At 28.4% G+C, this 10,917-nt stretch overlaps 1 protein-coding gene across 8 annotated transcripts in view; it reads left to right on the plus strand.

Moving 5' to 3' along the window:
• Nucleotides 1-10,619, plus strand: part of LOC102602100 (putative disease resistance RPP13-like protein 1) — a 68,822-nt gene extending 58,203 nt beyond the window's left edge. The window contains exons 3-16 of one of the 8 annotated variants that reach the window (XM_015315313.1): nucleotides 241-351; nucleotides 1,714-1,767; nucleotides 4,218-4,264; nucleotides 5,500-5,629; nucleotides 5,696-6,015; nucleotides 6,856-6,928; nucleotides 7,403-7,502; nucleotides 7,829-7,931; nucleotides 8,419-8,535; nucleotides 9,133-9,237; nucleotides 9,335-9,423; nucleotides 9,805-9,864; nucleotides 9,943-10,017; nucleotides 10,364-10,619. The gene's annotated coding sequence lies outside the window, so the exon portion shown is untranslated. Of the gene's footprint in view, nucleotides 1-6; nucleotides 140-240; nucleotides 352-1,713; nucleotides 1,768-4,217; nucleotides 4,265-5,499; nucleotides 5,630-5,695; nucleotides 6,016-6,855; nucleotides 6,929-7,402; nucleotides 7,503-7,828; nucleotides 7,932-8,418; nucleotides 8,536-9,132; nucleotides 9,238-9,334; nucleotides 9,865-9,942; nucleotides 10,018-10,363 lie in introns of those variants that run through there. The other 7 variants (XR_001475281.1, XM_015315304.1, XM_015315311.1 and 4 more) reach the window with 7 other exon arrangements.
• The last annotated feature ends 298 nt before the right edge of the window (nucleotides 10,620-10,917 follow it).

A 10,917-nucleotide genomic window follows, 5' to 3' on the forward strand; every position in this document is an offset into this window, starting at 1 on the left:
ATATTCGCAACTGCCCATTGCTCACACCACTACTAGAATTTGACAAGGGGAAATACTGGCCAAATATTGCTCATATTCCCATCATACAGGTCGATTGGAAATACATGTGATGATTAAAACAAATGGTGCTCCCACTGATGTAAGTTATTCTTTTCCCTCAGAAACTTGTTATTTTTGTTTTCTTCACTTTTCTTTTTTGCTAATTTTTTTCCTTTTCTTTTTTTATATCCTGTTGAGCAGTGTGGAATGTCTTTTGCTCAATCCACACCGAAAATTGCTCATACTTCCACCATAAATGTTGATTTGGAGAACCTGTAATGATTATCACGAGTGGTGCTCCGATAGATAGATGTAAGTTATTCTATTTCCTTAGTAGCTTTCCATTTTTGGTTAAATTCTTTTTCTTTGTTACATCTTTTTTGACCAGTGTGTAGCATCTATTGCTTCCGTGAAGTCGAGGAAATAGCTATAGATCAGGATAAACTCTTTTATATTTGCATTGAGACATTGTAAAAGAAAATCATATATCATATCATATTATAAGTGGGAAGCCTCTATGTCAAAAGTTGAATTACAAAATGTCCTTGTAATATCATAATATTTATGGACAAAAATGTAAATATATATTAAATATAAATAAAAACTATTGTATTCTATTAAACACTATTATTACATATTTATGAACAAAAATATAAATACACATTAATTATAATAAATATCATAAAATATTTATAATAATAATATTATATTCTAAAAATGGAGAACTCACAATCTTTGGCATGAATTAATATAGATACAATGAATATTTGTACAATTGGATGATATCCTATTAAATGACAAAAGAAAATCAAAAGTTTAGGAACAATTAAAATGACCCTTAAGTGTACCTCAATTACTCCTACCGTGCAAAGGTATAAAAATTTTCAGATGAATTATATTCAAAAAATTATATTAAATGCTAAGTAATTGCTTCAATAAATACTTACTATGAAAACTTGCAATCGTTGAACTTTTGATTTTCTTCTATTATAATTAGCACAAACTAATGATGAATAATATACTTGGTAAATTAGTTAAATTTATCTTATATAAATGGACATTTAGCATATGCATAAACTTTCACTATTGGATATATATATATAATTCTATACTTATTAAGCTCCCAAGTTAAAAGTTGAATTACAAAAATACCCTTCAACTAAAAAAAGAGATTTTTTAATAAATGGTTGTAATATAATTCTATACTTATTACGCTTTAATTGTTTTATATAATAAAATAATAAATGGAAAATGAAAAAAACCAAAGAGACGATGATCAGATAATAATTTTTGATACTTTAAAACTTTTGGTTTTTTTATGTTAGAGAAAAGAACCCTTTCCTTTCTTCATTTACATTTTTAAAAAAAATAGACCAATAACTCTCTAAATTATCTAATCTTTCCTCTTCCCCAATTTATTACTCAATTAAATCTTAAGTTATATATATTGAATGAAAGATGAAAGAACTTCCTGAATATACCGTTTCATATTCCTTTTTTGTGCACTTATATAATTTATATAAATGCATATTATCATATAAGATAATAGGGTTGCTTCACTTCAGTTGCAACATAATATTATGATATATTCTTTTGCCTCATTTTCTTTTCATTGCTTTAATTTATTTTTTTCTGTTTCATGTCTGATGTAGTGTATTTCTTTGCTTATAACAGGTCATTTAGGTGAATACTTTTTCTTCCATATTATTCTTATTTGTAAAATATAAGGTATGTGCGTTTATATTCTCATTCATTCCTATTTTTTTAATAATGTAGATGCATTCTTGGTGAATTATTTTGTTTTACTGTTTATGGGGTTTCATAATTGGAGTGGTAGTTCCTTCAAAGAAATATTAGTAAAAGACATTCCAAAATATCGTGAAAAAGACATATTTAGAGTTGATTTATATTGTAAGCACATTTGAATGTTGCATATGATTGTTGTAGTCCTCCTTTCTCATTTTTTTATTTCCATTTCACTCTTAAAAAGATAACAATGATTTTTTTTCCTAATGTAATCACTATTCCTTTGCCTTCTTTTAAAAGTGATAGTCAATTCATGATTTTATAAAAATAACTACAAATAGTTAATTTACTTTGTAGTTTTAGTGATAATGTTTGGTTATTTTTTAGAGTGTGCAATTTATTTTTACCATTATAAATAAATTACATACGCTTTAAATTTATTGTAATACAATGTAAATTACCTTGGTTATTATTAATTATTTTTATTTTCCATCTTCCTATGTATTAATTTTTCTCATAATCTATTTATCTTCCTTTGCCTCAAAACATTGTTATCATATATATATGTTATTATTTTGTTTCTTTTGTTTACTACTCTTCACCATGCTACTATATCTTATGTGTCAATTTAGTTATCAAATTTTTTTTCCAGGTAAAATATTAATGACCCATGAAATTTATTCTTGAAAAGCTCGGTGTTTTCTTGATCTATTTCCAAAGTTATTATATAGATCTTAAGAGTATTGAATACTTATCTGTTAGATTGAAGCAAATTACTCTGAATTTTATTACATCTACATCTTTATCTATTAAACTTAAATTTGACCTTTCTATAGCAATCAGTTGATTAGTGCTTTGTTAATAGTAACTCTCTGATGGGATGTAATTTAAGCATTTTCCCTTGATTTTGTGGCAGAGCAACACTATTATATTATATATAGATATAGCACATTTGCATCATAAGAGCACCTAGACTATTCTACAAAATGAACTTGTAATTTTCTAAAAGTGGGAACAATCTAAGTCAAAAGTTGAATTACGAAGATACTTTTTGACTATTAATTTATTTTCTTAAGATCATTTAAAAAAAATATTTTTCCATTTAAAATCAACTTCATAACTACACCTCTTCATTTTCCTAACTTATCATCTTATGATCATAAATAAACAATAAATAATAAATAATAAGAATAAAAATAAAAATTTATTAAAAGTAGAAAACTCAAAAATTTAAAGTTGGATTACCATTTTACTCTTATACTAAATAAAAAAGTTATAAAATATTTTAATAATTAAATATTAAATAATAATCATAAATTAATTTGTCATTTTTCCTTCACATAAAAAAGGGAAATAAAACTTTTATTAAATTAGTAAATATAGTAAGTATATATATAAGTACGACCACAATATTTTAAAAACTGAATTATCAAAATGTCCATAAAATGTTGAATGACATCAATATCCTTCAATCAAATATTATTCCTATAATAATATTGTACATGGATTTAAATATATACTTAGTTCAATGCATTAGGCTATTGAATATATATACACGAAAAAACCCATTAATGTTTTGTCATTTATTTAACTCTTATTTATGTTTTTTTCTTTCTTGAAGGTAAGTCTATCTTCTAATAAATAAAAATAAATAATAATATAGCAAATGAATGACCTAGATAAATTAAAGACATAGAGTTATGTGTATTCAATTTCTGTAAATGCTTTATCTTCCGATTCTTAATGCGAAAAGTAAAATATCTCTTTGTAGTAATAAACATATGGAGAATTGAAAAAGTTGCTTGGTATATTCAATGCGGAGTAATTCATTTGATCAATTCAATACAATATATTCATTTACTAAAATGTTATATATTGTGTATATATAGTGAAAAATCACAAGACAATTATTTCAATTCATCAAATTATTAGATTATCAATCCTACTTTGTGTAGCGACATTTTTTCATATTCATTTTGTGTTTGTGTCTCTCTTTTCTACTTCTGCTTATGTACTCTATTTTTTCTATTCATATTATAAGTTATTGTCTTTAATTTGACTTATTCATATATGTTTTCTGATTAGTTGAAAGTTCATTTTACTTGGGTATGCAAACATTTGTATCATAGTTATTTCACCTCTTGCAACATAGAAATTTATCATAGAAATATCAAATCAGATAAGATTACTTTTTTTTTAAGTATCTCCTTGGAGTATCATGAAACTATATGTTCTTGTTTATGTAATTTTGGTTAGGAATCAATTTACATAATTTAACTTATATTTTTTTTGTTTAATTTACATAAGATAGAACTAATAATTTTGAATTAGGCAAGGGGTACACGACCTATAACAATTATGATTTATATACATCGATTAGATATTTGAGCAATTATTATTTTTATCACTAATAATAACTATTTTTTTTGTAGGTGTACACCAAAAAATTGACAATGATCCACTAGCTATCATAAGAAATGTATGTGTTGATCGAATTTATATGCACTTTTTACAAAACACAAATCACATTCGATAACAATTTCTTGACCTGTATGTGATTGTAATAAGGTGGAGGCTACAATTTCTAGAAAGAAGGCAAAAATTTTAGAACATGAAATATTTTGAACCAATAAGAGATACTTAAATTATGTGTTGTGACATATTAACAAATCTTTTATCAAGTTGAATACTTGATATATTAAAAAACACATAATTAAAAGTGTTCGAATATTACTTTTGAAATTCACTTGATAGCAATATTTTAGCATTATGTACCTTCTATTGATAATAATCTTGATTGAATAGGCTCACCATTAATTGATTTGAGCTTGTAGATTTTCTCTTCAATTACTATGCAAGTTATCGCACAATGTTCATCTTCTAGCCATCTTAAGGAAGACATAGATTGATCAAATTTCTATATAACTTTTGCAAAACACTACTCTTATTTGACAAAAACTTCTTATAAATACATGCAAATCTTCAATTTTTGTGCAACTTATCACACTAATTATAATGTTTCCAAAGTTCTTGTACTAATAAAGCATGAGATACATGGGCAACATACATGTTCAAGCATACAGTGGCGAATTTACTGCCAAAAAATAGGGCACCCGCACCCGTGGTCTCTTCGTAAAATTAGATATTTTATATGTATATTTTTTAAGATTTTATATAATATTATATTCTTGCACCCGTACTACGAGAAGTCTAAATGGTCCACGTGGTTAAATGTTGAGCTTCTATTTTACCCCTACATTAAATAAAAATGTTATAAGCTATTAATAAATTAAATATTAAATAATAATTATATCATACTATTATATTATTATACTAATGCTAATCAGTATATACCTGCTTGTTAATTTTATCCATTTTTGGCTTTTGATTTTCTTCCTAATCTAGATTACTCTCCCATTACCTATGAACATTCACTTATTGCTATAATAATAATATTAAAGAAGGTGAATGAAGAGTTGCACAATATTAATTATGAGAAATGTTCACTTATTGCTCCAACAATAATAATGATGAATAAGGAAAATGAAGAGTTGGGGTAATTTCTATCCAAGTCAATATTATATTTGTGTAGCAAAGAGGTCATCCAATGGTTATATAGCAAAAATGCATGATTGTTAAATAAACTTTTCATTTCACTCTAAATACATTAGTTGATCACTAATCACTTTCATTATATTCTTTTATTTTTTACAGGAGAAAAATGTACGTGTACATTCTAAAACTTCATACGAAGCTTGCAATGTGATGGGAACGGATGTTTAAAATCTTTGTGGAGATTGAAATTCATCTTTTTATAAAGATGGCCTTCTAACAAGCATAATAAGTAACTACTATATTTTCATGTTTTGACAACTTCTCTTTTTATATTTCCTATTAATGATTGTGACAGCTTTTATAGGATATGTCCTACCTTGGGATTAGATGAGCTTTTGGGGAGCTACAGTAATCACAAGCTTAGCTAGCGCCATGCCTGTAGTAGGAGAATTAGCCGCCTTATTTATGGATTTTCCTCTGGTATTGGGGAATGGGGGGGCACCCCTACAAGACTTTAATCTAAACATGATGCCTGATTTGAATCTACCTGCGGAACCCGAGCCCTATCAACCACTATTTCCCCAGGTTCCTCTTGGGACTCTGTCCTTAGAGGAGCTAATTTTTAAGCAATTATTGAAGGAATTCAACAAGTTTTCACTGATTTACATACTTTGGGTAAGTGAGATGGAAACTCTCTTCTTCCTTTCTTTGTCATTTCACTTAATTATGTTATGTAAGTTGATCATCGAAAAGGTGCTACATTTATCATTCTTTCATTAAATTTATTCCTCTTATTTTATTAGAGCTTAGTTTTTCTTGTTTCATATCATACCTAGCTAGCTACAATCTTTGGAAGAAAATTATTATAGATAATTATGATGGTCATATCTAAGTATGTTGATTACCTAATTTTTTCTTGCATGCACGTTAGTAATGTTTAGGTGCACTTCTTAAATTTAGAGCAAGAGTTCCTTGATATGTCATATATCATCAGATGCTATATTATTTTAATTAGTGTTACATAATTCAACATATCTTATTTTCCAAAACAAATAACTAAAAGTTAAATGAAAAGAATTAGTTGTCACCCTTGTATTTGTATAGAGAAACATATATTTAGATATTTTAGTCTAGAAGATTATATTTGAAATCCTTCTTTTCATTTATTTTTGGATGCAAAAGTAAGCTTTATATAGAAACATATTAATCAATACAAGATTTATCATATTTATAAAAATATAATGTGATAAATATTTATATCAACATGATATTAGACTTATATAAATTTTAGATCATAATAGAAGACAAACGTGCAGCGCACGTTTTCAGAACTAGTCTAGTATAGGTAGGAATTGAGATAATTTGCTCCAGAAAGTTGGTTGTTTAATATATATCAGCAGGATGTTTATAGCAATTCATTTATGATCTTGTGATGAATCTCACTCTTCATCTTAGTTGGCTATTACGACTCACTTTTCTTGTCTATTAATATATGTTCTCTCTCAAATCTTGTAGACTGAAATATCTCCACCATAGAAGTCGATGGAGAATACATTTAATGATTAAAGCGAATGATGCTCTCACAAATGTAAGTTTTTCTTTGTCCTCAGAAGCTTTCTATTTTTGTTTACTTCCCTTTGCTTTTCCTTTGCTAAGATCTTCTTGAGCAGTATGGAGTATCGATTGCCACTATGAAGTCGAGAAATCATCTTCAGTTCGAGAGAAATTTAATTTTAGATAACCAAAAAAAAAACAAAGGTGAAAAAATCTTTATATTCGTGTGGGAACATTGTAAAACGAAATCTAGTATACATAGGAATTAAAATAATCTGCTCCACAAAATCTTGTTCTTTCCGTTTTTAGTGAGTTTAGAGTTATGCACATGTTCACTATTGAATTCAAAGCTTTAATAGAATTCAAAGGTGTACAATACACAAGGTTTGTTTCCTATCTATCAAAAATATATAAAAGGGTGCTCTGACAAATGTAAGTTATTATTTTCCCTTAGAATCTTTTTGTTTTTGTTTTCTTCACTTTGCTTTTTTAAAATCTTGTTGAGCAGTGTGGGCGTCTATTGCTCAAATCACGGCAACTAACGAAGAGTTGCTCATATTTTCACCATAAATGTTGATTGGGAGAACATATAATGTTCTCCAATATATGTAAGTTATTCTATTTCCTTAGTATCTTTTGATTTTGGTTAATTCTTTTTCTTTGTTAAATCTTTTTTACCGGTGTGTAGCATCTATTGCTTCTGTGAAGTCAAGGAAATATTTTTAGATCAGGATGAAATCTTTATTTGCATCGAGACATTGTAAAAGAAATATGGTATAGGTAGGAATTGAGAAATATGGTTGTTTAATATATGTCAGCAAGATTTTTATAGCAATTCATTTATTCTAGTAACAAATCTCACTCGTCATCTTAGTTGACTATTAAGACTCACTTTTCTTGTTTATTAACCTATGTTCTCTCTCAAATCTTGTAGACTGGAATATTGTTCGCCATCATGAAAATTCTGCTCATATCTCCACCATAGAAGTCGATGGAGAATACATTTAATGATTAAAGCGAATGATGCTCTCACAAATGTAAGTTTTTCTTTGCCCTCTGAAGCTTTCTATTTTTGTTTACTTCCCTTTGCTTTCCCTTAATTTAGATCTTGTTGAGCAGTATGGAGTGTCTTGTGCCACTATGAAGCCGAGAAATCATCTTCAGTTTGAGATAAATTTAATTGTAGATAACAAAAAAAAAAAAAAACAAAGGTGATAAAATCTTTATATTTATGTGGGAACACGGTAAAACGAAATCTAGTATATATAAGAATTAAAATAACTTGCTCCACAAAATCTTGTTCTTTCCGTTTTCAGTGAGTTTAGAGCTATGCACATATCGACTATTGAATTCAAAGCTTTAATAGAATTCAAAGATGTACAATACACACAAGGTTCATTTCCTATCTATCAAAAATATAAAAGTTTGCCTCCCAATAAATTTAATACCTAAAAGCATCAGCACTATTCAAGTTTTTATTAATGATTATTGGATATCAACTTAGCAAATTTTTTTCTTTGTCAGGATTCTGGTAACATTATATGTAAGCTATTGCCGCTCTAGCTCAGTTTGTACCAGGAAAGTTCTGCTGCAATTCTCTATTGAATAGACTATTGCTAGAATGTGGTCTGACAGCAAAGTGTAAGTGAATAAAGATAGTTTCGCAGTTTTGTCGCTGACCGTAAACATTAGGTTTATGCTTTGAACTGTTTAAACATAAATATATGTGATCATTAGAATGATGTATATCTTTGATATTAATGACGTTTAATATTCTTTTCAGAATATAAATTATGTCGTGCTTATCATCAAACACGTATCTTTATTTTTATGCTCCATAGAGAATCTAAATTTTAGAAAAGATAATCACGGATAATGATCAGAAGTATTAGGAAATAAGTAAACTTCCATTGCCAGAATTAGATGTTTTATAGAAGTGCAGCTAATTGTTGTGCGTTATATATTCTTGTGCGTTAAGTAAACTCTTGCAGGATTCTGTTACATCAGTATGAATGTTGGTTTCTCATTGCTTATTGTTGTGTCTTTGTAGTTCTCCCTGAACAGACTGTTAAATGGGAATTGATGTCTTTCACATTGCTTTGTTCTTCTAGCTTCTTCAGCATAAAAAATTGCTTAGTAATCATTCATGTGCTGCTATAAATATAGACAGTATGTGGTCTGTAATTGTGACACGGGGATTGGCTTAGAGTTCTAAAATTTCTTTGTAATTGCTTTCAGTAAGAAGGTTGTGATTTCCAAGTCGTACAGCCGTCTACTATGACTTCCTTGAGATGAAGCATGGCTTGCTGCAAATGGAACATACAGCTCTATTGGAACCCAAAGGTACATGAGAAAAAAGTTGTTTAATGTAATACACAAGAGACATATTGTACATTATGGTCATAGATTATAAGGAAAGATATTACTTTTTCATCGTTAGGATTTTGACAAGACTCGGTGATCATTTGGGAAGTGAAGAGTTTCGAAGGTTTCTCTGTTCAAGTTGAGAAGCGAAAGCTGTTGAACTATGTATGTAATAGCTTATTGTTGACTTTGGGTCCTAGGCTCCCACGACTTTAAAATGCATCACTCGGGTCTAATGTCACTTCTTTTTATACCAACAATCAATATCTTTATTGCGTTTTGTTTAGTCGATGTGGTATATGCCTAGGATGCTACAATGTTGTTCTTTTAACCCTGGATACCAAGACGGAAAGCAAGAGACGACACAATTATTGAACTTTCTGTATTGAGAAATCGGAATGTCTGGACGCAAATGGTTAGAGAAAACTGTAAATGCAATGTAAAATGTATAAGAAACATGGGAGACTTTGAGGAGTGAAATTTATTTGCATAATTTTTTAATGTTGTTATTACTGATTAAATGGTGTGTGTGTATATTTTGTTTAGTGGAATTCTTCCCATACATGAGTGGAGCTAGAGAGGAAGCTATGGGTTTGTCAAATATTGGTAACTATACAAAACAAAGACTAACACTGTAATGAATGGTCTCCGATTACTATTTTCACTTATCCTTTTCTTTGTCAGGATTTTTAAAGGAAAGTTTTGCTGCAATTCTCTGCTGAATAGACAGTCACTTGAATGTGGTCGTGACTGAAAAATGTAAGTGAATAACTTCTAGTCATTTTTTTTGTTTCCAGATTAAGATAGGTTTGCAGTTTTGTTATCGCTGAGGGTAAGTGCAAAAAGACTAGTCACTTATCAGGATTTCTGAAGCAATACAGCATCCAATTGTTGTCTCAGTTAGATTGCTCGTTTTTTACAAATGTAAGCAAAGGTTTTCCAAAATGATAGCAAAAGCTTGAGTCCCTTTTCAACAGTCATGTGATGCTAATTTTTTCTGTTGTTTTGCATTTTCGTCTTTGCTTTTCGTAAGCCTGGGATTAACTTTTGTCATCTGGAATTTGATAAGCATAAAAAGTTATGTTTTACTCCTTATGATATGCAGATATGTAGTTGCAGAGATGAAGTCTCCATGAGAGGGGTAAGATATCATATAAAGAGTATGACAATCTGGCTTGGCAAGACCAGTTTGACATCCAAGACAGTGAAGAGCTTAATAGAATGAAGGAAGAAAATGCCAATCTTCAAGAAAAACTGAATGATGCAGGTATACATTCTTAATTGATATTCCAGACACTACAGATTTGTAAAATATAAAAAATCGCTCGTGAGCCATATATGATATATTGAATTTTAAACTTCTTCACTTGCAGTAATCACTTTCTTAGTCAAATAAAATGATAGTATTTCCTTAATTGTCTAGAGGAATCATACATGTACAACTTTAAATAGAAATATATTTAAATAGATTTTTTTTTTTAAAAAAAAGTTTTTAAAATGATGGATATTATTATGTTAAAGCTTTTGAATTTAAAGGTTCTTTCAATCTTTAACGTTACACTAAGTGGAGATAACTAGATTGAAACTATAATTTTTATTTTTTCTCAACTATATGGTATTAGATGATGTATACAAATTTGAATTTTTAAGGTGAAAAAT

This window comes from Solanum tuberosum, unplaced genomic scaffold, assembly GCF_000226075.1.
Source record: "Solanum tuberosum cultivar DM 1-3 516 R44 unplaced genomic scaffold, SolTub_3.0 scf00017, whole genome shotgun sequence".
NCBI classification, from domain to species: domain Eukaryota; kingdom Viridiplantae; phylum Streptophyta; class Magnoliopsida; order Solanales; family Solanaceae; genus Solanum; species Solanum tuberosum.